The sequence below is a fragment of the Marmota marmota genome, unplaced genomic scaffold (assembly GCF_001458135.2).
Source record: "Marmota marmota marmota unplaced genomic scaffold, marMar, whole genome shotgun sequence".
Taxonomy (NCBI): Eukaryota; Metazoa; Chordata; class Mammalia; order Rodentia; family Sciuridae; genus Marmota; species Marmota marmota.
In genome coordinates, this window is record NW_025999984.1 from 598,408 (window position 1) to 621,795 (window position 23,388).

The 23,388-nt window shown below is 42.0% G+C and overlaps 2 long non-coding RNA genes across 2 annotated transcripts in view; both read left to right on the forward strand.

Annotated features, from left to right (window-relative positions):
- Window positions 1-23,388, forward strand: part of LOC125617666 — a 53,318-nt gene that overhangs the window by 17,239 nt on the left and 12,691 nt on the right. The window lies entirely within an intron of this gene.
- LOC125617667 lies at window positions 1,991-10,666 on the forward strand. The gene is made up of 3 exons (XR_007348748.1): window positions 1,991-2,782; window positions 8,031-8,127; window positions 9,979-10,666. It is a non-coding gene; the product is annotated as an uncharacterized LOC125617667 (long non-coding RNA).

Sequence of the window (23,388 nt, forward strand, 5' to 3'; positions counted from 1 at the left end):
ATTTATTTATTTTTGTAATAGAGATTGAAGTCAGGGGTGCTTTACCACTGAGCTATATTCCTGGCCCTTTTTATTTTTTTAGACAGGGCCTTGCTGAGTTGCTGAGGCTGGTCTCAGACTTGTGATCCTCCTGTCTCAGTCTCCCAAGTAGCTGGGATTATAGGCATGTGTCACCACACCCGACTCTTAGCTCGCTGAAATACATGATGCATTATTGTTAACTATAGTCAACCTACTACTGTATAGTAACACACTACATCTTCTTAGTACTCATTGATCAAACTTACCCCATCCCACTCTTCCCATTTAGTCTCCACAGACTCTTATATTTACCATCTCAATTTCAACTTTTTAAGATTTCATATATAAGGTGGGCTGGTGATACACACTTGAGATCTCAGAGGCTCAGGAGGTTGAGGCAGGAGGATTGCAAATTCAAAGCAAGCCTCTGCAACTGAGCAAAGCCCTAAGTAATATAGAGATCCTGTCTCCAAACTAAAAAAAAAAAAAAAAATTATAAGGGCTAGGGGATGTAGTTCAGTGACAAAGCACCCCTGGGTTCAATCCCCAGTTTGAAAAAAAAAAAATCCACATATAGGTGAAATGATACAATATATTTTTTAATTTGACCTACATTTATTTATTTATTTTTCAAAGTGGTGCTGAGGATTGAACCCAGTACCTCACCCAGGCTAGGCAAGCACTCTATCACTGAGCTACAATTCCAGCCCTGACAATATTTTGATAGGATACTTGTCTTTCTGAGTTTGGCTTAATAAACTTAATGTAGTTATCTCCAGTTCTATTTATGTCTCAAATGACAGGAGTTCATTCTTTTTATGGGTGAATAGTATTCCATGGTGAATGTTTACTACATTTTCTTTATCTATTCATCAGTTGATGGACACTTCAGTTGTTTCTGTTTCTTGACTATTTTTCAACAGTGCTGTAAAAACACTGGAATGCTGATGCTTCAACAAATGATTTCATTTCTTTGGCTATATGCCCAGAAGTGGGATTGCTGGATTATATAGTAGCTTTATGTTTGTACTTGGGATTGAACTCAGGGGCACTCAACCACTGAGCCACATCCCCAGCCCTATTTTGTATTTTAATTAGATACAGGGTCTCACTGAGTTGCTTAACACCTCACTTTTGCTGAGGCTGGCTTTTGAACTCGCAATCCTCCTGTATCAGCCTCCAGAGCTGCTGGGATTACAAGTGTGCACTACTGTGCCCAGCTTCTTTGTGGTTTTGAGTGCATTTCCCTGATGATTAGAGATGCTGTGCATTTTTTCATGTACTTGTTATCTATTCATGGATCTTTTTAAAAGAAATGTCTATTTAGGTCTGTTAGTCATTTTGCAATTTAATTTTTTGTTTGTTTGGTTTTTGTTGTTGAGTTCCTTATATATTCTGGATATTAACCTTTGTCAGATGTATAGTTTGCAGATATTTTTCTCTCATCCTGTACATTGAATTTCACTCCATGATTGCTTCCTTTGTTGTATAGATGGGTTTTAGTTTGATCTAGTTTCATTGCTTATTTTTACTTTTGTTTCCTGTGCTTTTGGTGTTGGGTCAAAAGAAGAAAAGAAAAGAAAAATACTTTCTCATTTCAATGTCCTGAAGTAGTTCTCATGTTTTCTTCTAGTAGTTTCATGGCTTTAATTTATTTTGAGTTTATTTTTAAACTGGTGAGAGATAAGGGTCTAATTTCATTCTCCTCTATGTGGTTACCCAATTTCCTCAGCACCATTTATTGAAAAGACTGTCCTTTCACAACACCTGTATTTATTTATTTATTTGGTACCAGGGATTGAACCCATGGGTGCTTTGCCACTAAGCCTCATCCCCAGCTCTTTTTATACTTTTTATTTAGAGACAGGGTCTCACTAAGTTGCTTAAGGCCTCACTAATTTATTGAGGCTGGTTTTGAATTTGTGATCCTCCTGCCTCAGCCTCCTGAGCCGCTGGGATTACAGGTATGCACCACCACGCCTGGTCAACACCTGTATTTTTATCATTTGCATTTTGACTGTGAGGTAATCAGGCACAGAGAGGTTAAGCCATGCCTCCCAGCTGCAGAGCTAGCCATAGGCAGATCCACCCTCACACAGCCTGGCTCCAGGATCAGCCTGTAAACACTCTCATCAGGCCTCCCAGGATCTGCTCCTCTTGGGGAAGCCTCTCACAGACGTGGAATTTTGCACTGGCAACAGCTCCAAGTTTATGAAATCTCTCACATAGACGATTTCACAGTAGCCTTGCAACAATAGTTCCTGTGAGGTCGATATTATTCATAGTTTTAAAAAAATCGCCTGAAGAAAATCCAAACGTCAGAGGTTAGGAGGCTGAACTCCTACTCAGACTTGCGTCTTCTGACTCTAAGTCCAGTGCTCAGGCCTCGTGGTATTAGTCAGTTGACGCTAAGGCCAGCCTCATACTCCACACTTTTTCAGGGTTGAAGGCCAGGGCACGTCTTTCCACTACTACTCAGCTGCCTCCTGTCTAGGAAAATGCTTTTTTGGGCCCAGAGAGACAGCCACAGAGAAATGTGTTGTTGGCATCGATTTCCTATTGTTGGGCAATGGTTTCCGCCATCTGGACCAGGTGACGTCAGTGGTCTGGATTTCAGCCAGTGTTCTTTGGCCCAGGAAACAGACTTCCGGCTGGGTGGGCTCTGAGCCATCTCTGACCTCCTGGAGGGAAGGTCTCTCAAGTTGCCAAGAGAGGAACTGAAAAATGAGATCTCAGGGAAGATTTTACTACAGGAAATCAGGTAAACATGGGAAAGAGAAGTTCGGGGGACCCTGGGGATGGGCGAGCAGGGAGCCCTCCATGGGGTCTGGGGTCTTTCTCAGGGCAAGAGAGGAGGATTCAATGATCACACTAGGAGGTTGAAAATCTTGTGACTAACAGACTCAAGTAAATAGAGGGTGGATGAGAGCAAAGGTAAGCAAAGCTAAGGAAATCTGGGAAAAGATACACAAAGATAAAATGCAGAAGGTTAAACATAGGCCAAGAATAGAATGATGATCCCAATCCTCGTGCACTTTTCTGTGGGCTCTAAATCCTGAACTAAGTGGTAACACAGGAATATAAGCAGCATTTACCTTTTTTTTTTTTTTTTAGCATTTACCTTTTTGAATTACAAAAGTATACCAGTTTAAAAAAAAAAAAGATAAATGAATTAAAGTAGAAAGTTAAATTTTCCCCCCACCCACCCTTCCTCATTCCCCACACCCACCCTCCCTCATTCCCCACACCTCTCCCGCCTGGTTCATAAATACTGTTACTCTTCTGAGCCGTTTCTTTCTTTCTTTTTCTTTTCTTTCTTTCTTTTCTGAGCCACATCCCCAGCCCTTTATTGTATTTTATTTAGAGACAGGGTCTTACTGAGTTGCTTAGTGCCTCACTTTTGCTGAGGCTGGCTTTGAACTTGTGATCCTTCTGCCTCAGCCTCTGCACCACAGCTCTGGCTCATCTGAGCCATTTCTTCTGTCAATATTCATATCCTTTAATCCTCACAATGACTCTGTGAGGTAAGTACTGTATGCCTCCTTTTGGGGTGATGGACATTGAACTGAGGAGTGCTCTATTACTGAGCTACACCCTCAGTCCTTTTATTTTTTTATTCAGAGATAGGGTTTTGCTAAGTTGCTGCGGCCGACATTGAACTTGGAATCCTCCTTACTCATCCTCCAGAGTAGCTGGGATTATAGGTGTGTGCCCCTGCACCTGGCATTATATCTCTATTTTTAAAAAACTGTGGTAAAGTATATATAAGATTTACCATTTTAACCATTTTTAAGTGTGCAGTTCAGTGGCATGAAATTTTCCCACATTGTTATGCAACCATCACCACATCCATCTCCTGAGTGTTTTCTTCTGTCCTATCTGAAACTCTGTGCCCAGGAAGCAATATCTTCTCATTTCTCATGGGGCTCAGCTCCTGGCAACCACCATTCTACTTTCTGTCTCCTTGAATTTAACTGCCCTAGGTACCTCTCTTAAGTGGACTCCTTGAAGTTTTATTTTTTCCTTATGTGACTGACTTTTATTTCACCTAACTAATGTCTTCAAATTTCATAGCAAGTGTTAGAATTTTCTTTCCTTTTAAGAGTGGGTAATAGTCCATTCTCTCTGTCTCTACCTCTTGCATGTTCTTTCTCTTTTGTTTTGCCATTCGTCTATTAATGGGCACAGACTGCTTTTACTTTTTGGCGATTGTGAATAATGCTGCTATGAACATAGGTGTACAAGTATCTATTCAAGTTATGCCTTTATTTTGGTACTGGGGATTAAACCTAGGGATGCTTTATCACAGAGCTACAACCCCAGTCCTTTTATTTTAAATTTTGAGATAGTTTCTGGGTCTGGCCTCTAACTTGAGATCCTCCTACCTCAGCCTCCCCTGTTGATTACAGGTATACACTACTGCACCTGGCTATGACTTTTTTTTTTTTTTTTTTGGTACCAGGGATTGAACTCAGGGGCACTTGACCACTGAGTCACATCCCCAGCCCTATTTTGTATTTTATTTAGAGACAGTGTCTCACTGAGTTGCTTAGAGCCTCACTTTTGCTGAGGATGGCTTTTTCTTTTTAATTTTTTTTTTTTTTAGTTGTTGTACTTTTTTTTTTTTTATGTGATGCTGAGAACCCAGTGCCTCACCCATGTGAGGCAAGCACTGTTCCACTGAGCCACAACTCCAGCCCCTTGAGGCTGGCTTTGAACTCTGGATCCTCCTGCCTCAGCCTCCTGAGCCACTGGGATTATAGGCATGCATCACTGTGCCCACCTGACTTTATTTGTAATAGTAGTTTTATAGAGATATAATTTGCATATTATACAATTCACCTTTTAAAATGTTCTATGAAATGTGTTTATTTTATTCACAGAGTGGTGCAACCATCACCACAATCAATGCTAGAGCATATTCATCAGCCCCAAAAGACCTCATACCCATTAGAGTCACTTCCAATTTCTCCACAGATCTCTCCCACCCTAGGCACAGCAAACATAATCTACTTTCATCTCTATAGATTTGTTTATTCTGGACACCCTTCCTTCCTTCCTTCCTTCCTTCCTTCCTTCCTTCCTTCCTTCCTTCCTTCCTTCCTTCCTTCCTTTTCTTTTGGTGTGTGTGGGGGGGAGGTGCTGGGTACTGCATTACATTCCCAGCCCTTCTTTTTAATTTTGGGACAGGGTCTCACTAGATTGCTGAAGCTGGCTCAAGCTTGCAATCTTCCTGCCTCAGCCTCCCAAGTAGCAAGGATTACAGTCCTGTGCCACCACACCCAGCTTGAGACAATTTTTGTCTGGGTTGTGATGTGGGGGTCTGATATCCTTTTTGCATGTGTACATCCATCTGTCCCAGCATTAATATGCTTTTTTTTAAACAGATGAATAAATAATAAGTTATATCAGAAAAGGCCTGGTTTTGTTGACCATTATCTCCTTGGGATTCACTTAGCACCGTGCAGGACAAATACAAGATGCCCAATAAATACAGGCTGAATGAATGAATATATGAGTGACCGAGACTCAGAGAAATTAATAAGTTACATAGGTCAGTCAGCTGGAAAGTGGCCAAACAAGGTTCACACCCAAATCTTTGCATTCCCTTCCTTTCTTCTGCCTGGGTCTTGCTATGTGGCCCAGACATGGCCTTGAACTTGGTGATCCTCCTGCCTCAGCCTCCCAAGTAGCTGGGACTATGGGCATGCGCCATCATGCCTTAATTCATTAATTGCTAATTTGTACTTCTAAATTTCCTAAACTTTCTTAAGTTACCAAAAGTTCTTTGCCACAAGAAACCAGATTTCCTCCAAATTCCATTTGCTGCAGCTCTCTATGTTATGACAATTATTCCATTGTGAACAATCAAACTTCTCAAATATGGTGTTTGTTTCCCTCTTCCCTGTGGCTCCTCTCCTACCCCAGCCACAAAGATTCCGCTTCCTTCTATGGTGGTTTAGTAGTTGGAAAGTTCTAAATATCTGACCAAGCCTCCTGCTGTACAATTGTGCCATAAATCTTTATGAGTGTTTGAGTAACAATTTTTACAGGAGCTGGTGTGCCGTGGGAGGCATTTGGGGTATGCAGGAAGCTTGGTGCGCTCTGCCCTGTGTGAAGTGCAGCCTTGTGAAGCCAGATGTCCTTGCTATGGGCTTGATATGCTCCCTTTGGGGGCCTTAGTTTCTGATTCTGGGTATTGCTGCTATTTTGGAGGAAAATGAAGCCAGGTGACATAAACCCCAGCTATAGAAAAATGTGTTGAATTCACCTCTTGGAATCAGGACCAGGGATAAATTTGAAGGGAGGGGTCTAAAGTTAAGCAGAAGCTGGGGTAAATTGGATTGATTTACCTGCCCCCACCTCAATAGTATAAGTTTGGGCTCCCCCCATTGGAATCTTTAGAAAAATCTTTTAACTATAGAAAAATTAGGAAGAGGCAGGAGGAAAAAAAAAAGAATATTTATTTATTTATGGTACTAGGGATTTAAACCAGAATGCTGAACACTCTACCACTGAGCTATACCCCCAGTCCTTTTTTTCTTTTCCTTTTTTTTTTTTTTTTTGAAACAGATTCTCACTAAATTGCTGAGGCTGGCCTCAAACTTGTGATCCTCCTGCCTCAGCCTCCAAGTCACCAGGATTTGCTAGCATAGTGGGCAAGAAAGAATATTTATTGATAGCTTGCTCAGAGTATATTTATGTAGCTCATATTATCCTCAAAGTAATCCTATAGGTAGGTATGATCAATCCTATCTTGCAAGTTGGATGCTGAAACTTGCCCAAATGCACACAGTGATTTAAGCCTGGAGCTTTCCTGACTCCTCCAAGTCCATACTCTTTCCAGTACCCTGAGCCAAAGTAGCCAGCATGCAGAAACAGCTCTGAGGTCCCCTCCCTTCTTCCCTCCAAGGGATCTATTACTCATTTTGTCAAGACATCTTGGAACCTAGGGAAGCTCTTGTGATTTGTCTGAACCAGTGGGTGTTCTGGAGCTGGCTCCGGCCAGCTGGTGAGAGTGGCTGTTAAACCTTCAGGAATTTGGAAGCTGCTTATTCCACTGTTAGTGGTTGGAAATCTGTCATGGAAGGGCTGTTTCTATCATTTTATACCATAAAAATTGGTAACTGGTATAAATTGGGGACCCCCACCTCCCCCACGGGCTGATTTATCAACATATCACTATCCTGGACTTTTCTCTTGAGGTCATAAATACCCCTAAGAGCATTAACCTTAGGACAGGGCCTTTCCCCACTGGTCACAACCTGTCAGCTGCAGGCCAAGGAACCAAGGAAGTATGGACACATCTGCTAGGGAATGAGGAAGTGTGAGAGAGAAGAGGCTATAGAACATTCGTTATTTATACATCAACCAAATACCAATGTTTTTATTCATGGGGATTTCTTGGGGGAGGGGTTTATGGTTGTAATTAGAGCATAAAAGGGGAGATCTAATTCATGAGGAAACTAGAGATGTGCCCCATGGGGGTGGAGCTGTGTAACATGGGGAGAGGGTGCCTCCTCTTTTGTGGAAGATGGTAGACCTTGAGCCTGGGGTCCTGTAGTGGGAAGCAGTTTGTAGACCATATTCCCCACCAACTACAGTTGGGATCTTTTTGCCTGCCTGGTGGTGCCCTGTGTCTGACAGGGCTCCCAGATGACCAGGGGCTACAGGGGCCTGCGGAGAGCAGAAAACTTTGAGCACCAGGAGAATAAAGTTCCAAATCTCACTCTGACTCTGCTTTGGGTCATCTCCATCTGAAGACTAGAGTCAGAGGCTGTAGATCCTGCTTTAGATGCTGCAAACAAGTAGTGACCTCCCATAATAAAAGAATCCTTCATGGTGAGCTGTGGAAGGGAGCATCTCCATGAGAGGAAGCCATGTCCAAAGAGGTTTCCCTGTCCCTTTGGGGGGTGGGGTGCGGGGGTGGGGAAGATTAGGGATTAAACCCAGAGGGATTTACCACCTAACTGCCTCCTCTTCCCTTTTGACTTTTTACTTTGAGACAGAGTCTTGCAAAATTTCTTTGGGCTTCACTAAGTTCCTAAGGTTGGCTGTAAACCTGCAATCCTCCTGCCTCAGCGTCCTGAGCTGCTAGGATTACAGGTATGTGCCACTGTACCAATCTCCTTGTCACTTTAAGTTTAAGAGCAAGCACAGCTACACTGCAGGGACCTGGAATAATTGAATAGGTTTTCCCCAAATGCCCAGGGCTAAGAAAAGTCAAAGAGAAGCATTGTGCAGCAGGTATCCAGATAATCTCATTCTCAGCCCACAGGCAGCTACAGTAATACCCCTTCCTTGCTCCGGCTGGCTGCCTCCTTCCAAAGACGCCCTGATTCTGACCAGAGTGGTGAGCTCCAGGCTCCCTGGAGTTGGTGAAATATTTACTTCCCTATGTCTGCCTGGTGCCATAAAGTCCATCTCAGAGACCTTTATTATTTCCAGGTGTATGATCTTATCCTACCTGGAATGGGAAAACTGGCCTCCAGGTAACCAAGCCCTATACAATGAGAGATAGAGTGGGGGTTTTGTCATATGTTCCAGGGGTTGTTGACTCTCTTCTGATTGAGATCAAGGGGCCCCCTGAATTGGATGGGTGTGCCCAGAGCAAGACCTGTGAGATTCATGTGACATTTGGGATTCCTTAGGCTCTTCTGTAGGGCAGGCTCCCACCTGTCAGTATGGTCTCCAGGCGGAGGCTGGCCTAGGCAGACCCCATGGGCAGGGTGGGCAGGCAGACAAAGAAAGGTGTGTGCAGTGGGAGGGAGCCTTGAATTCGAAGGCTGCAATTGTCTGCAGGCAGAGGTTAGTCAGTGCTCTGTGGCACAGAGACAGGTGATCAGCCTGAGATAAAATAATACGGGCTGGGCCCCAATCCTGCACCAACTTGGTGCTTGTTCATATCCATTCATTCAACCAAGGTTTACTAAGTGTCTCAGCTGCCAAGTTCTATAGAAGACACTGGATGCAGCAGGGAACAGGACACCCCATTTTGCTTCCCTGGAGATCACAGAACAGTGGAAAGAAAGACATCTAGTAATTGAAGGGCAATGAGTGTAATAAAAGAAGTACAGGGTGTACAAGGTGGCATCTACTTTAGTCTGGGGTGACAAGGAATGCCTGGTGAAGAAGATATCAGTTAAGACATACCCAAGCAATTAGCAGGTATGAATTACAAGCTCCAAAAGAATAGGGACCATGGCTGTCTTGTTTACTAGAGCCAATAATAGCTGGCATGCAGCAGGCACTAGGACATTTTGTTAAAAGGATCAGGGAATCTACCCAAATAAAGGGTGTGTGTGTGTGTGTGTGTGTGTGTGTGTGTGTGTAGTTTTTCTTTCCCTTAAGCTCACTAAGTAATCAGCCTTTGTAAAAGTGCTGATGCTGTATCTAACTAATAATAGATGAGAGAGTTATATAATGTGATGTACATTATTAGAGGTAACGTACTAATAAAACCAGCCCTGCCATAGGTTTCCTTCCTACTTGGGTCTGAACCATGAGTCTACCACATACTAGCTATGAAAGCTTTAGTGATTTGCCTCCTTTTCCCTGTGTCTCTGTTTTCTGTGAATTCCATTTCCAGTATTATGAAGATAAAATCCAATGTCTATAAATTATTTGGAGTATTATTATAGTCAATACTTGATAGCCACAATTATTTATGTACACCAAGTTTACTATCAACTATCAATTATCAAGAGGACTTTGATATTTACAAAAAATACATAAATATGATCAACCTGGATATCATTAAGCAAGAGGCAAATGATGAATCAAGTTGGAAGTGAAGGGAGGGTGTGTATATAGCATTAGATAATATCTGTATATAAAGAGGATGAGCTCTAGGAAGATGAATCTGGAGCCTTTGTTCTTGGTTAGGGGCTCCGGGCTTGGCATGGTTACCGCTCCCTCATGCCCATCTTGCTTACTAACAAAACAGTCTTGTTCCAGGAATTCAGAATCTTCCAGCCCCGGAAACCCATTCTGGATGATGGATCCTGAAATGAACGGGTGGTTGATGTGTACGCTCCTTTGGCCATATTTGCAGGAGGAAGAGCAGAACTTTGTATGACCTTTAACAAAAAGCACTGGAGATCTTTATGAATCTTCAGAAACAAATCCCCAGGTTTTCTGGGGTTTTCTCAATTGTGTTTATACCGGGAGGCTGCTGCTTCCTGTTTGCGTTCTCTTACCACAAGTTAACGGCTGTTCCTACTTTCACTTAAGTTTCTATCTTGTTCTGTGAGAAATGTTTGAGCTGGCTGGGTGCCGCAGTCCGGCTGCAAACACTTCCTGAAACAACTTCTTAAATCTCTCTCCAAATACCTGCATTTATTGTGAATTAATAAAATTGAGCTATCATCAAGATCAAAATGCCAGTCTTTAAATTACCCCAATTTAAAAATGCCTAAAAACCTATCACTTTCTCAGAATTCTTCCATTAATTCCATTACTTCTATTCGAAACGTGTTAGCAGTGACTTTCTTTTTGGACAGTTTCACAAAGAAACAAAGTCTTTAAAAAAAAAGTTGTGTCTGGTAGGTTCCAGCCCAGGGAACCACCCATTAAGAAACACACAGCTGCTCTGGGGATCTGGGTGGTCTCATCACCCCAGTCACACATAGCCAAGCAGCACAATTCTTGCCTGTGCCTCAGCAAACCTGGTGCTCCCACTTATCCTGGGAGCTTCACGGACAATCTAATCAAACCAGAAAGGTCAAATTGGCAGATGCCACACGCACTCTGCTGAATATCCATAGCAAGGAGATGAGAACCAGTAATAAAGCTATGCACGCCATTATTGCTTCATTGATCCACTGAATAATTCTAGATATGATTGGTTGTAGCTACAGAAGTAATGTCCATTGTGCATTATATGGGTATTTTAGTGTGTGTGTATTTTAGCCAAATTAATGGAAACAGTTCAAATGTTGCTTCTTCACTGGTGACAGACAGAACACATATAGTTTGCTTCTTTACCTCCCAAGTAAATTCCTCTACTTTGTCACTGTCATTATGTCATTATTTTTTTGGGGGGGGGTGGTAATTATAGGCAATTGAACTCCAGGGCACACAACCACTGAGCCACATACCCAGCCTTTTTTTTTTTTTTTTTTTTGTATTTTATTTAGAGACAGGGTCTCATTGATTTGCTTAGCACCTTGATGTTGCTGAGGCTGGCTTTGAACTTGCAATCCTCTTGCCTCAGCCACCCCCTAGCCACTGGGATTATAGGAGTGCACCACCACACCTGGCTTCATTATGTCATTGAATCTTTTTTTTTTTTGGGGGGGGTGCTGGGATTGAACCCAGGGCCCTGTACATGGAGGCAAGCACTCTACCCAATGAGCTATATCCCCAGCCCCATGTCATTGAATCTTGAAGGCATGATCCTTGTTAGGAAATGAGGGAGAAAATATAATTGCTCTATAATCACCAATAATATTGTGACTTCTCCTAAACAAATTCACCCGATTTTCAGTCTTATTCGTTTATTATAAAACTTAAAAGGTAGAACAAGCCTTTGCTTAGAGAAATGGTTCATGTGTTGCTTGCTGGAGTTCCTGCAAAGAAAGACCCAAGGTAGTAGATGGCCAGAGGAGACACTGGGAAGGGAGCAGTGGCTGGTCATGGGTCATATCAAGTACAAAGCTATGACTGGAGAAGTTTGGCATCTTCTGAATGTATTTTGCAAAGATGACAAATTCCTTTAGCTAGGCCTCTGCCTAAAGGTGAACTGGAAGAACATGTGCTCTTTGAGTTAAGGAACTCCTTGGTCTTCCAGTGACCTCTGACTCCCACATCAGACTGAGACTGTCTCTCAGCATCTTTGCAACACATTGCATGAAACTTTGGTTATTACATATAACTGCCAAGTACTTGAAATAGGAAATAGGTCAGAGACATGTACCCAAGAAGAGGAAGTGAGGTTGCCCTGAAGAAAAGGAAGTCGGGGGCTGTTACCCCTTAGATTCTTGAAGGTATGCGGGATGATGCATACAAAGGACCTAGCCCAGAATCTGGAAGAGAGTAAGAACTCAATAAATATTTAATTTTTATAATTATTATCTATTTACCAGCTATAATCTCCTTGGCTTCATGTGTCCAGTGATATTTCTCCACTTGCCCATTCCTGCCTTTTCTTGAGTCATTAGGTTTCTTAAATTCTTCTTTACATATCATATCCAATAAAGTAAAAGAGCTCACAACAGCAAGGGACCTCAAGAGATCAAGTAGTCTGGCTCCTGGTCTTGGGTAGGTAAGGTATTATTTTTCCTTCTTACAGAAGAAGCAATTGAACCTAGGAAAAGCTAAGTGATTTGAGACTATGGTAGGCATAGGTGGAGATAATGGCTGATTTCTGTGTTTTCTGACTTAAGCTGGGGACAGGGTTTACCTATTTTCAAAGTAGAGCCTTGGTGTGGTGTGTGTGTGCCTGAAATCCCAGCTATTCAGGAGGTTGAAGCAGGAGGAGCACCAGGGGTACTCATTGCTACTGGACTAGTCGTTTTGTTTGTTTTTTTTTTTTTTTCTAGGACTTTCTAGTGGGAAGGAAATACAAACACATAGCCAGGCATGGAGGCGCACATCTGCAATCCCAGCAGGCTTGGAGGCTGAGATAGGAGAATCATGGGTTCAAAGCTGGTCTCAGCAAGACCCTGTTTCTAAATAAAACCACTGAGGATGTGGCTCAGTGGTTGAGTGGCCCTGAGTTCAATTCCTGGTACCAAAAACAAAAAACAAAAAACAAAACCCAAATATATATGTTTAAGAATAGTATCATCCTTTGTTTATGCCAATATTTCCAATGCAAAAAGAAGCTCTCAGTTGGGCCTGGTGGCACATGTCTATAATCCCAGTGACCTGGAGGCTGAGGGAGGAGGATTGCAAATTCAAGGCCAGCCTCAGCAATTTAGGGAGGCCCTAAGCAACTTACTAGATCCTGTCTCAAAATAAAAAAGTGAAAACACTGGGGGTGTAGTTCAGTGTTTAAGTGCCTCTAGGTTCAATCTCTTGTTACCAAAAGTGAGTAAGTAAGTAAATAAATAAATATAAATAATTTGTTTTTAAAGAGGATTGTAGCACAGTGATACAAGCCTATAATTCTAGCTACTTGGGAGGCTGAGGCAGGAAGACACATACATGTTCAAGGCTAGCCTGGGTAACTTAGCAAGATCCTGTCTCAAAATAAAACTTAAAAAAGACTTAGGGTGTAGCTCAGTGGTAAAGCACTTGTCTAGTAAGTGCAAGGACCTTAGCTCAATTCCTAGTACCATTAAAAAAAGAAAGAAAGAAAGGAAAGAGACAGTATATTTTTACATAACTTCATATATCTTACATCTATTCTTGCTTCCAGCGAAATAGTTCAGCTCCCAAACACACCCTTATTTTCTTTATTCCTCAATAATTACACATAAATTTTTAATGCCAGCATCAGTATTATCACTCTCAATATGATAGTGAAACTATATTTTTAGGTTTTCTTCCCCTTTGTCTTTAGAGTCTATCTGACTAGGAATATACTACAATCAAATTGCTGTAGTTTAAAGTTGTTTGAAATTTTTTTTTTTTTCTTCTGAGATAATCGCTGTGTAGATGATTTGTTTTTCCTTTTTCCTTTTTGGTGCTGGATATTGAACCAAGGACCTAGTGTACAGTAGGCAAGAGCTCTACCATTGAGTTCTAGGACTTTCTAGTGGGATGGAAATATACTAGAATTTTTTTTTGGCAGTACTTGGGATTGAACCCAGGACCTTGCACATGCTAGGGAAGTGCTCTACCACTAAGCTACATTCCCAGGTCTAGATTCTTTTCATCTTGCTTTTGATTTTTAGGAAATGCTTTTTAAAGTTAACTTTGTTTCTAATTATCTAAAATATTTACATAGTTCCAAAATCAGATCTCCAAAACAAGGTATAGCCTCTATCTCTCTCCTCTTTCTCGTAGGGGGGCATATTTAAAAAAAAAAAATTTAGGGGCTGGGCTTGTGGCTCAGCAGTAAAGCGCTCGCCTAGCACGAGTGGGACCCGGGTTCGATCCTCAGCACCACATAAAAATAAAGGCATTGTGTTGTGTCCATCTACACCTAAAAAGTAAATATTTTTAAAAAATTATTTTATTTAGATCCTGGGCTGGGGTTGTGGCTCAGCGGTAGAGCACTTGCCAACACATGGGAGGCCTTGGGTTCGATCCTCAGCATCACATAAAAATAAATAAAGGTATCCAACTACAACTGGAAAAAAAAAAAAAAAAGATAGGATCCTAACATGTTTTCCAGGTTTGGGTTTTTTTGTGTTTTATTTTATTTTAGTACCAGGGATTGAACCTAGAGGTGCTTAGCTCTGAGCAACGTCCCCTCCCCTCTGCCTTTTTATTTTTAGACAGGATCTGGATAAGTTGCTTAGGGCCTCACTAAATTGCTGAGACTGCTTTGAACTCATGATCCTCCTGTCTCAGCCTCCTGATCTGCTGGTGTGCACCATCAGGCTGGCTCCAGGTTGGTTTTGAACTCCTAGGCTCAAGCAATTCTCCAGTCATAGCCTTCTGAGTAACTGGGACTATGGGCATGTGCCACCATACCCAGCCCTTCCTTACTTCCCTTTTTTTTCTTTTTCTTTCTCTCTTTTTAATGCTGGAGATTGAACTGAAGAGCGCTTTATCACTGAAGTATGGCCCCCTTCCTTTTTTATTTTTTAATGTTGAGACAGGATCTCACTAAATTCTGAGGCTGGCCTTGAACTTGTGATCCTTCTGTCTCAGATTCCTGGGATTATAGACGTGTGACATTATGCCCAGCATTGCATCTTTCTTTTTTTTGCTTTATAATACATGCTGGCTTTCACTCCATAGCAGTGTATAGAGATTTTCTTTTCTTTCTTTCTTTTTTTAAAAAAATATTTTTTAGTTGCACATGGACACAATATCTTTTTTTAAATTTATTTTTTTATGGTGCTGAGGATTGAACCCAGTGCCTCCTATGTGCCAGGTGAGCACTCTACCACTGAGTCACAACCCCAGGCCCCATAGAGATTTTCTTGATTCTGTTTTTATGCTCTGTGGTGCTTTTTTTTTTTTTTTTTTTTTAAGAGAGAGAGAGAGAGAGAGACAGGAGAGAAAGAATTTTTAATATTTATTTTTTAGTTTTCGGCGGACATAACATCTTTGTTTGTATGTGGTGCTGAGGATCAAACCCGGGCCACATGCATGCCCGGCGAGCGCGCTACCGCTTGAGCCACATCCCAGCCCCTCTGTGGTGCTTCATATTTAGTTGAACCAGTCCTTATTGTTAAATATTTGGATTGTTTCTAGTCTTTTGCTATTAAATGGCTGCAATAAATAGTCTATGCAAATACTTTTTCACTTTTTTTTTTTTTTGTGGTACTTGGGATTGAACCCAGGACCTTGCACATGCGAGGAAAGTGCTCTACCACTAAGCCACATTCCCAGCCCACTTTTTCACATTTTTGCCAAAGATTTTCTGGTACTGATTTCTAGAAGTGGTATTGCCAGTTTGAAGAGGAAATACATATGTAACTTTGTTAAATATCGCCAACCAAATTCCTCTTCCTAGGAGTTGCTTCATTTTGCAACTTACTAGAGTACCTGTTTCCTTGCAGCTTTGCCAACTAAGTGTGTTGACATTTTTTGGATTTTTGTCAATCTGATAGATAAAACGTGAGTCTAATATTTTGTGGGTTTTTGTTTTGTTTTTGTGGTACCACAGATTGAACCCTCAGGTGCTTAACTACTGAGCCACATTCCTAGCCCTTTTTTAAATTTATTTTTATTTTCAGATAGGGTCTCTCTGGGACTTGCTAAGTTGCTGAGGTTGGCTTTGAACTTGTCACCTCCTGCCTCAGACTTCTGAGCTGGTAGGATTACAGGCATGCACCATTGAGCCCAGTTTAGTATGGTTTTGATTTGTTTTTTTCTTGTTAGAAGCAAAGTTGAACCAGGAGTGATGCTGAGGGAGGATTGCAAGTTCAAAGCCAGCCTCAGCAACTTACCGAGGCCCTAAGCAACTTTGACCGTGTCTCAAAATAAAAAATAAAAATGGCTGGGGATGAGGCTCAGTGGTTAAACCCCCCTGGGTTCAAGTTCCTGGTGCCAAAAAAAAGGCAAGGTTGACATCTAATCTTTTTACATGTTATAAAGTCCTTCCCATTCCTTTTTTTTTTTTTCTGAGAACTGTTTGTGTCTTTTGCACAATTTTTCAATTAAGTTGGTTGTTTTCCTTTAGATTTAGAAGCTCTTTATTAAAAAGGAAACATTTGCCTGTGATGTTTGCTATTTGTCTTTTTACTTTGCTTAGGGTAATGTTTTCCCTACATTATTTTTTTTTAAAACAGTGCTGGAGTTCCGGAGTTGGAATTCAGGGCCACACATATGCTAAGCAAATGCTCTACTGCTGAGAAATCACCCCTAGCTTCCACAAATTTTTGCTTTTAAGTTTTTACATCTTTCCCTTCAGCTGCAGCTGAACTTTTATCCATAGTTATGAAAGTCTTTTCTACTCCCAAGTTATAGAAGAATTTACCTCATTTCCCCTGATATTGTATAGTATAAAATGATAAAGGAATCAAAACTTTTCTTCTTCAAAAGCTTGATATTGCTAGCTTTTATTCTCTGCCTTCAACTTGACTTTTCCGGGACATGTTATTTTTTTTTCCTGGCTTGGTCAAAACTGGACATGGATCAAAGTCAACATCTGTTCAACTCCCTGCATTTGGATCTGTTTTACTGCCTGTTTTTCTTTTTTGGATTCTGTGATTTCTGCATAGTGTTTTTCCAACAGTTCAAAGGAGTTCTGACCTTTTGGGCTTGAGGAAGAATGCTCTGAAGACCTATCCTAAAGCTGATTAGACTAGAGCAGATCCTGTAAAGATGCCCAGGGGAGCTCAGCTCTGCTTTAGGAGTGAGGGTGGGGTGGAGAAGAGCTGCTTGAAAGGGGAACAGGTGCTCACATGTGTTGAGTGAGCTCAGTTTTTGTTGACAACCCATGTTTCCTGTACCTACCCATCTCCTGCTCTTGGTTTCTAGGTAGGAAGTGCCAGGTTTCTAACTGGAGATGACTGGTAGCAGTGGAGGGAGAGGAGTGGGCAGAGGAAGGAAGGGAGGAGTGAGGTAGAGACCGGAACTTTTCTCTCACGATGTTCAGAACACCTGGGGCAGATCCATGTAATTAACACCAGCTCCCATTAAGTGGCTTTTTTTTTTTTTTTTTGAGTACTGGGGATGGAACCCAGGGGTGCTTAACCACTGAACTACATCACATCCCCAGCACTTTTTATATTTTGTTTTGAGACAGCATGAGCTAAGTTGCTTAGGGCCTCCCTCTCTAAATTGCCGAGGTTGACTTCAAACTTGCAATCCTCCTTCCTCAGCCTCTCAAGCCACTAGGATTACAGGCATGCACCACCGCTTCCTTCTTAGAGGGCTTAGAAGCTATTTTCTATAACTGGTGCCAAACACTGTGATAAGTGCTTTATATGGAGTAAATCATCTAATCTTGACCTACTAGTTAGCTAGGGTTTTTATTTCCAGAAAAGAACAGAGGCTCAGCCATAAGGTCACACATTGAGTAAGTAGTAAGTTTAGGTCTCTATGGTACCATATTCCTGGCTCAAAAGCCCTAAATTGGAATGCTCCATGATAAAATGTTCACAGTGGCCTGTATTTCTGTTCAGCTTTCAATCTAAAGATTTAACCTCACTTTACTTAACTGTCCACATCTGCTCAGCTCTGATGTGGGCAGTGGGGTTGTCTCTATAGTCACTATGTAAGGATCTGTAAGGGCTGTAAGGATCCTTGGTCCTGGAGGGACTCCAACTCGCCCATCTTTTATTCAGTTACCTACATGGGACCTGGTATACACGAGACCTCTTCAAATATCTGTTGGATGGTTGAATAGATGAAAAAGGAAGGGGATCTGGGTGTGGTGGTGCACACCTATGTAATCCCAGTGGCTCAGGAGGCTGAGGCAGGAAGATTGCAAGATCAAAGCCAGCCTCAGCAACAGTGAGGTGCTAAGCAACTCAGTGAGACCCTGTCCCTAAAAAATAAAACTAAGGCTGGGGATGTGGCTCAGTGAAGTGCCCCTAAATTCAATCCCTGGTACTCCCACCTCCCCCCCAAAAAAAAGGAAGGGAAAAGGAATGTTAATGGAGATGAAAGGGCAGCAGTAGAGGAGGCATAGACAGAGCAGATTTGTAGTTAAAACCACAGGGCCAGAGCTTGCTGGGCAGGTAGCTGGGAGAGGCCTGGATTACTGTTCTTTAAAAACACAGAAAAGAGATTGTATCCAGAAAAGTAGTTTCAGTTCTTTTGCATCTGGATTGTTGATAAAGGGACACAGGCTGGTCATTTTCTGTTGCTTATCTCTTATCAGATAAGTTTTGTTCTCTGAACATTTCATCTAGTGAATCCAGGACCTGAACTAATCTTTCTACTGCTGTATGTGCATACATTTCCATTTGGTATTCAAGCATCTCTTCAATCCAAACTCAGAAACTGTAAATGTATAAAAGACTTTATTTGGGTTAGGGGTTGCGATTCAGGAGAAACACAGATTCAGATAGCTCTTAATCATTGTTCCAAAGAAGGCAGGGAAAGTGGGAGGTTGCATTGAGCAAAAGTGTTAAGGCAGTAAAAATACTTTTGTAGGGAAACTTCTGTTGAAGGTGAGAACAGATGCTGTGAGACAGAAGCTACATGACCAATAGAAGACGAAGAAAAGAATGCATAAAGTTAGGAAAATGTCCATAAAACAAAGTCCAATAGTCTCTTTTTTTGGGGGGGGTACTAGAGATTGAATCTAGATTGTAGCTCAGTGGTACTACTGAGCCTACATCCCCAGCCATTTTTCTTTTTAAATTTTGAGATAGGGTCTGGCTAAATTGCTGAGGCCGACCTAGAACTTATTATTCTCTTGCCTCAGCCTTCTAGGTCACTAGGATTATAAGTGTGTGTCACCACACCCAGATCTTGATATGCATCTTGAGCCTCCCAGGCACAAAGTAATTATTATCTGTCCTTCTGCCTGTCATCAGAAGGTAACTAATGTTCACATTCCTACGCAGCAGCTGGAATCCTGCATGAGTCTTCCCTTGAACCTCCTGATCCATTTAGAAAAGCTCTTTCAAGGTTGTCTCCATGGTAATTTTCCTTGTATTTTCATACATCCTCAACCCTCCTTTCAACTTGGAAAACAAAAAGAACAAAAACTGGACAGCTTTCTACAAATCAGCTAAGATGAAGGAGATATTCAGCTCTTTCAGGTTGCTGTTATGCTCTAAATCAGGACCCCCAAAGACCACCAGAGACCAAGATCGATGTAAGCAGCAAAGAGGTGTTTATTGCGAGCTAGCTCAGTCCTCCGAGCGCATACACAGCAACTGGTGACACTGAGAGCCCCCGAGCCCCAGGGTTTGCAGCAGTTTTATGCATTCTTTGGAGAAGGCAGGGACCCCCATATACATCACGGCATCTCTTAGCAAATCATCACACACCTTGGGAAAATCAGATAACAACTCTAAAACATGGTTAGCACATTCACTGGCGGGAACAAGTTGGGTAGGGGTGATTGGTTACTATAAGAAGGGAATTCGTTTGAACTGATTGGTTTAAGCCAAGAGAGGGGTGTTCCTGCTGAACTACATGGTTTCCCAACACCATAAACTACTGGGAGGGTCATCTGGCATCCCAGGTGTTTCCCTGTCTCATGCTGATTGGTGGCTGCTAGGGGGTTACTATGGGTCTCCATCTAGCCTGACTAAGTCAGGGACACCTGGTGCAGCAGATCTCTCCTGTTATTTGTAGATAAACCACTTAGGAGGGTGGGAATGTGCCTAGGAGTGCTCTGTGGGTCTTTCCAAGGACAAAGGTCATGTCCCTTCCTTGGACAGGCTTTGCTCTGAGATAGAGGCTGGTTTTTCATTGCAAAGGACAACCTCTTCAGGTTGGGCTTTGTTAAGAATCCACAGGTGAATAAGGTAAATAGGAGGCCTTGAAGAGAACTAGAGGGCCATTCAGAATATGAACAGCCATGGGACAGTGGCCTGGCAGAGAGGAGAAAACTCCTGTCATCAAGTATAGACTTTTAAATTCCACAGTCTTCTAGGGACTTTTTTTTTTCCTTTTGCTACTAAGGATTGAACTCAGGGGTGCTTAATCTCTGAGCCACATCCCCAGCCCCCCACTTTTTAATTTTTTTTAGTTATACATTGACACAATATCTTTATTTTGTTTATTTTTATGTGGTGCTGAGGATCGAACCCAGGGTCTCTCATGTGTGAGGTGAGCGCTCTACCACTGAGCCACAACCCCAGTGTTACCGCTGTTGACTGGTGACGAGTCCTTGCTTCCCCGAAGCACGCCGAGGCAAGGTCAGAGTGGAAAATAGAAGTTTATTAAAGAACAGCAGAAAAGACTTCTCCCGGAGAAAGAAGGCCCAGAGATGGAATCCGTGGAAGTGCGGTTGTTTCCCCTTTTTATAGTTCTTTCAGTGATGGAATGTAGGTGGGAAGGCCCGAGGGGTGGGACACAGGTGGGCCAAAGAGGTAATCTGGTCAGGAAGGACTTCTGAGTCAGCACCTTCAAGTTTGCTGGGGGCTGTTCTTTAACACTTCTTTGGGATGGGCTTTGGCCTTGGGCTTTTCCCAGACTTCATTAACATTCCAAGAGTTGTTCAACTTTTCCTGGAATTCATTCTAAACATGGCCTCCATTTTGGATCTGACTTGATATTAGACCCTATTTACCTAACTACACTGACTACCTAACTTTAAATCTGGCTTCACCAGCCCCAGACAGCCCTTTTTTAAAAAAATGTTCTTTTTTTTTAAATATTTATTTATTTTTTTAGTTTTTGGCGGACACAACATCTTTGTTTATATGTGGTGCTGAGGATCGAACCCAGGCTGCACGCATGCCAGGCGAGCGCGCTACCGCTTGAGCCACATCCCCAGCCCTTAAAAATGTTTTTTATTTTTTTATCTTTATTTTATTCATTTATTTTTTTATGTGGTGCTGAGGATTGAATGCAGTGCTTCACACATGCTAGGCAAGCACTCTACCACTGAGCTACAACCCCAGCCCCTGTTTTTTAAAATTTTGAGACTAAGTTGCTGAAGCTGCCCTTAAACTTGTGATCCTCCTGCCTCAGCCTCCCAAGCCTAGCTGACAGGGCTTTTTTTGTGGGAGAAAACTCTTCAATGTGTCCTTTAAGTATATAAAATAAAGGCAGAGTCTGACCAGACAGTTCTCCATTTCCAAACACAATGAAGAGAAATGGAGTTTTCCTTGAGCAAAGGATATATCCTGACTGAGGCACCCTGAGAAGAGATCATTTTAGCAACAGTCTTCTCTAATATGGAATACTGCTTGTCCCCTACTCTAAACTTTAACTCCCTTTCTTGAGTGGCCTACCCATTGAACCTGAGGTAACCTGCTAGCCCACTGTCAGCTTGTCAGGGAAGAAAGGTACTGAGAAATGAGAAGAAAGAGGTGATATTGTCCAGGAAAATGGTGGCACTTCCTGGATCAGGGCCAGGACCTTGGACTTCCTGCAGCTGTAGAAAAATAAGGGCCCGAGTTACTTGACTGTCAAAAGTAAAAGTGATTTTCAAAGACTGAGAGATTTGTGGGCTTCCCTTTCACCATATAGAGCCATGTTCTCTCTTCATGGTGTCTGCATATTTTCAACTGTGTTGAATGATGAAATTCCCACCCTCTACCAACAGCAGTTCCACTACTTACTACTTCTTCAAAGTTCCTCGTTTTCTCACCTTCTTCTCCATCTTCCTCTCTTGTTCATTCCCTCCCAATCTTTTTTTTAAGTTACATTCATCAACATTTTTCTTTCCATCTGTTTTTTCTTCTTTTTTACTCTACCATCTTGTTCTCTTGTTTACAATCTACTCCTCTGTCATATTTTCAGATAGGTTCTTACTTTTCTTCTTTTCTTTGCAACAACTTTTTATCCCATTTATTCAGCCCTGAAGAGGGTGAAAGCAGATGGCCTGCTGCCTCAATATCTGGTCAACAGAAACATACTTGCTAGAGAATGTTTATCCAAAATATTTTCTTTAGCTGGGCATGGCGGTGCATGCCTATAATCCCAGCAGCTCTGGAGGCTGAGGCAGGAGGATTATGAGTTCAAAGCCAGCCTCAGCAATTTGTCAAGACCCTAAGCAACTCAGCAAGACCATGTCTCAAAATAAAATACAAAAAAAGGGCTGGGGATGTGGCCCAGTGGTTTAAGTGCTCTTGGGCTCAATCTGTGGTTACCACTCGACCCGCATCAAAAAAAAAAAAAAAAATATATATATATATATATATACACACTCACTTGTATGCACACACATAAAATCTTTAGCTAGGTGCTGTGGTGCACACCTATAATCCCAGCTACTTGGGAGGCTGAGGCACCAGGATCTCAATTTCAAGGCCAGTCAGGGTAACCTGGGTAAGACTCTGTTCCAAAATAAAAATAAAAAGGGCTGAGGACATAGCTCAATGGTATTATTACTGAAAGCTCAGTCCTTGTCCCTGATGCCAATTCAATAATAAGGACATGATTTTGAGAAAAAAGAAAAATAAGTTTAATTGCTTTGTTGGCAAAGGAGAAACACAGGGGTTCCTGTTCCAGAGACTGTGATTCTGCCCATCAAGAAGAACAGGGGGCTTGTAAAGAGGCGATTCCAAGGCTACATTCCACATGCTCTCTGTTGGAGTTGTAATTCACTTGTTAATTTGTGAGGGAGTCATTTCTGAGACCTTCTGGTGCCATCCCCAAAGTTTGAATTACTTCATTCCTGTGATGGGTGTGTGCTCAAGAACAGATAACTCTATTTAGGATGGGGAAGAAAGATAACCCTGTTTCCCCTGAAATTTGGGAGGGGGAGAGATCAGGGAGAGAGGAGGAGAAAGAAACAGGACCATTTTAAAAACAAGTTGCGGTGGCAGAGCAGCAAGGGCTATATTCAAAGCATAAAGTGGACCTTTGTTACAGTGGAGCGTCCCTAGGTTCAGTCTCTAGTTCTGCAAAACAAAACAACAACAGTAAAAACAACCCACAAAATATTGTCTTCCATCTCAACTTTTAGGAATTGTAGATTTCACATAACAATTCAGAATTCCAGCTTCAAAACAAAACAAAACAAAACAACTAACTGGCAGCACAGGGCCCTGATTCACCATTGGTTGTCAGTGGAGCAGGGCAGTGGCCACACCTCTGGCCTCCCTAATTACCATTTATCATTTAGCTTAGCTTTTTTTTTTTTTCCCTGTAGAAGACAAATTTTATTTAGTAATAAAAAGAGACAGCAAGAGCTTGATTTTTCTTACTCCCACACAGTTACAG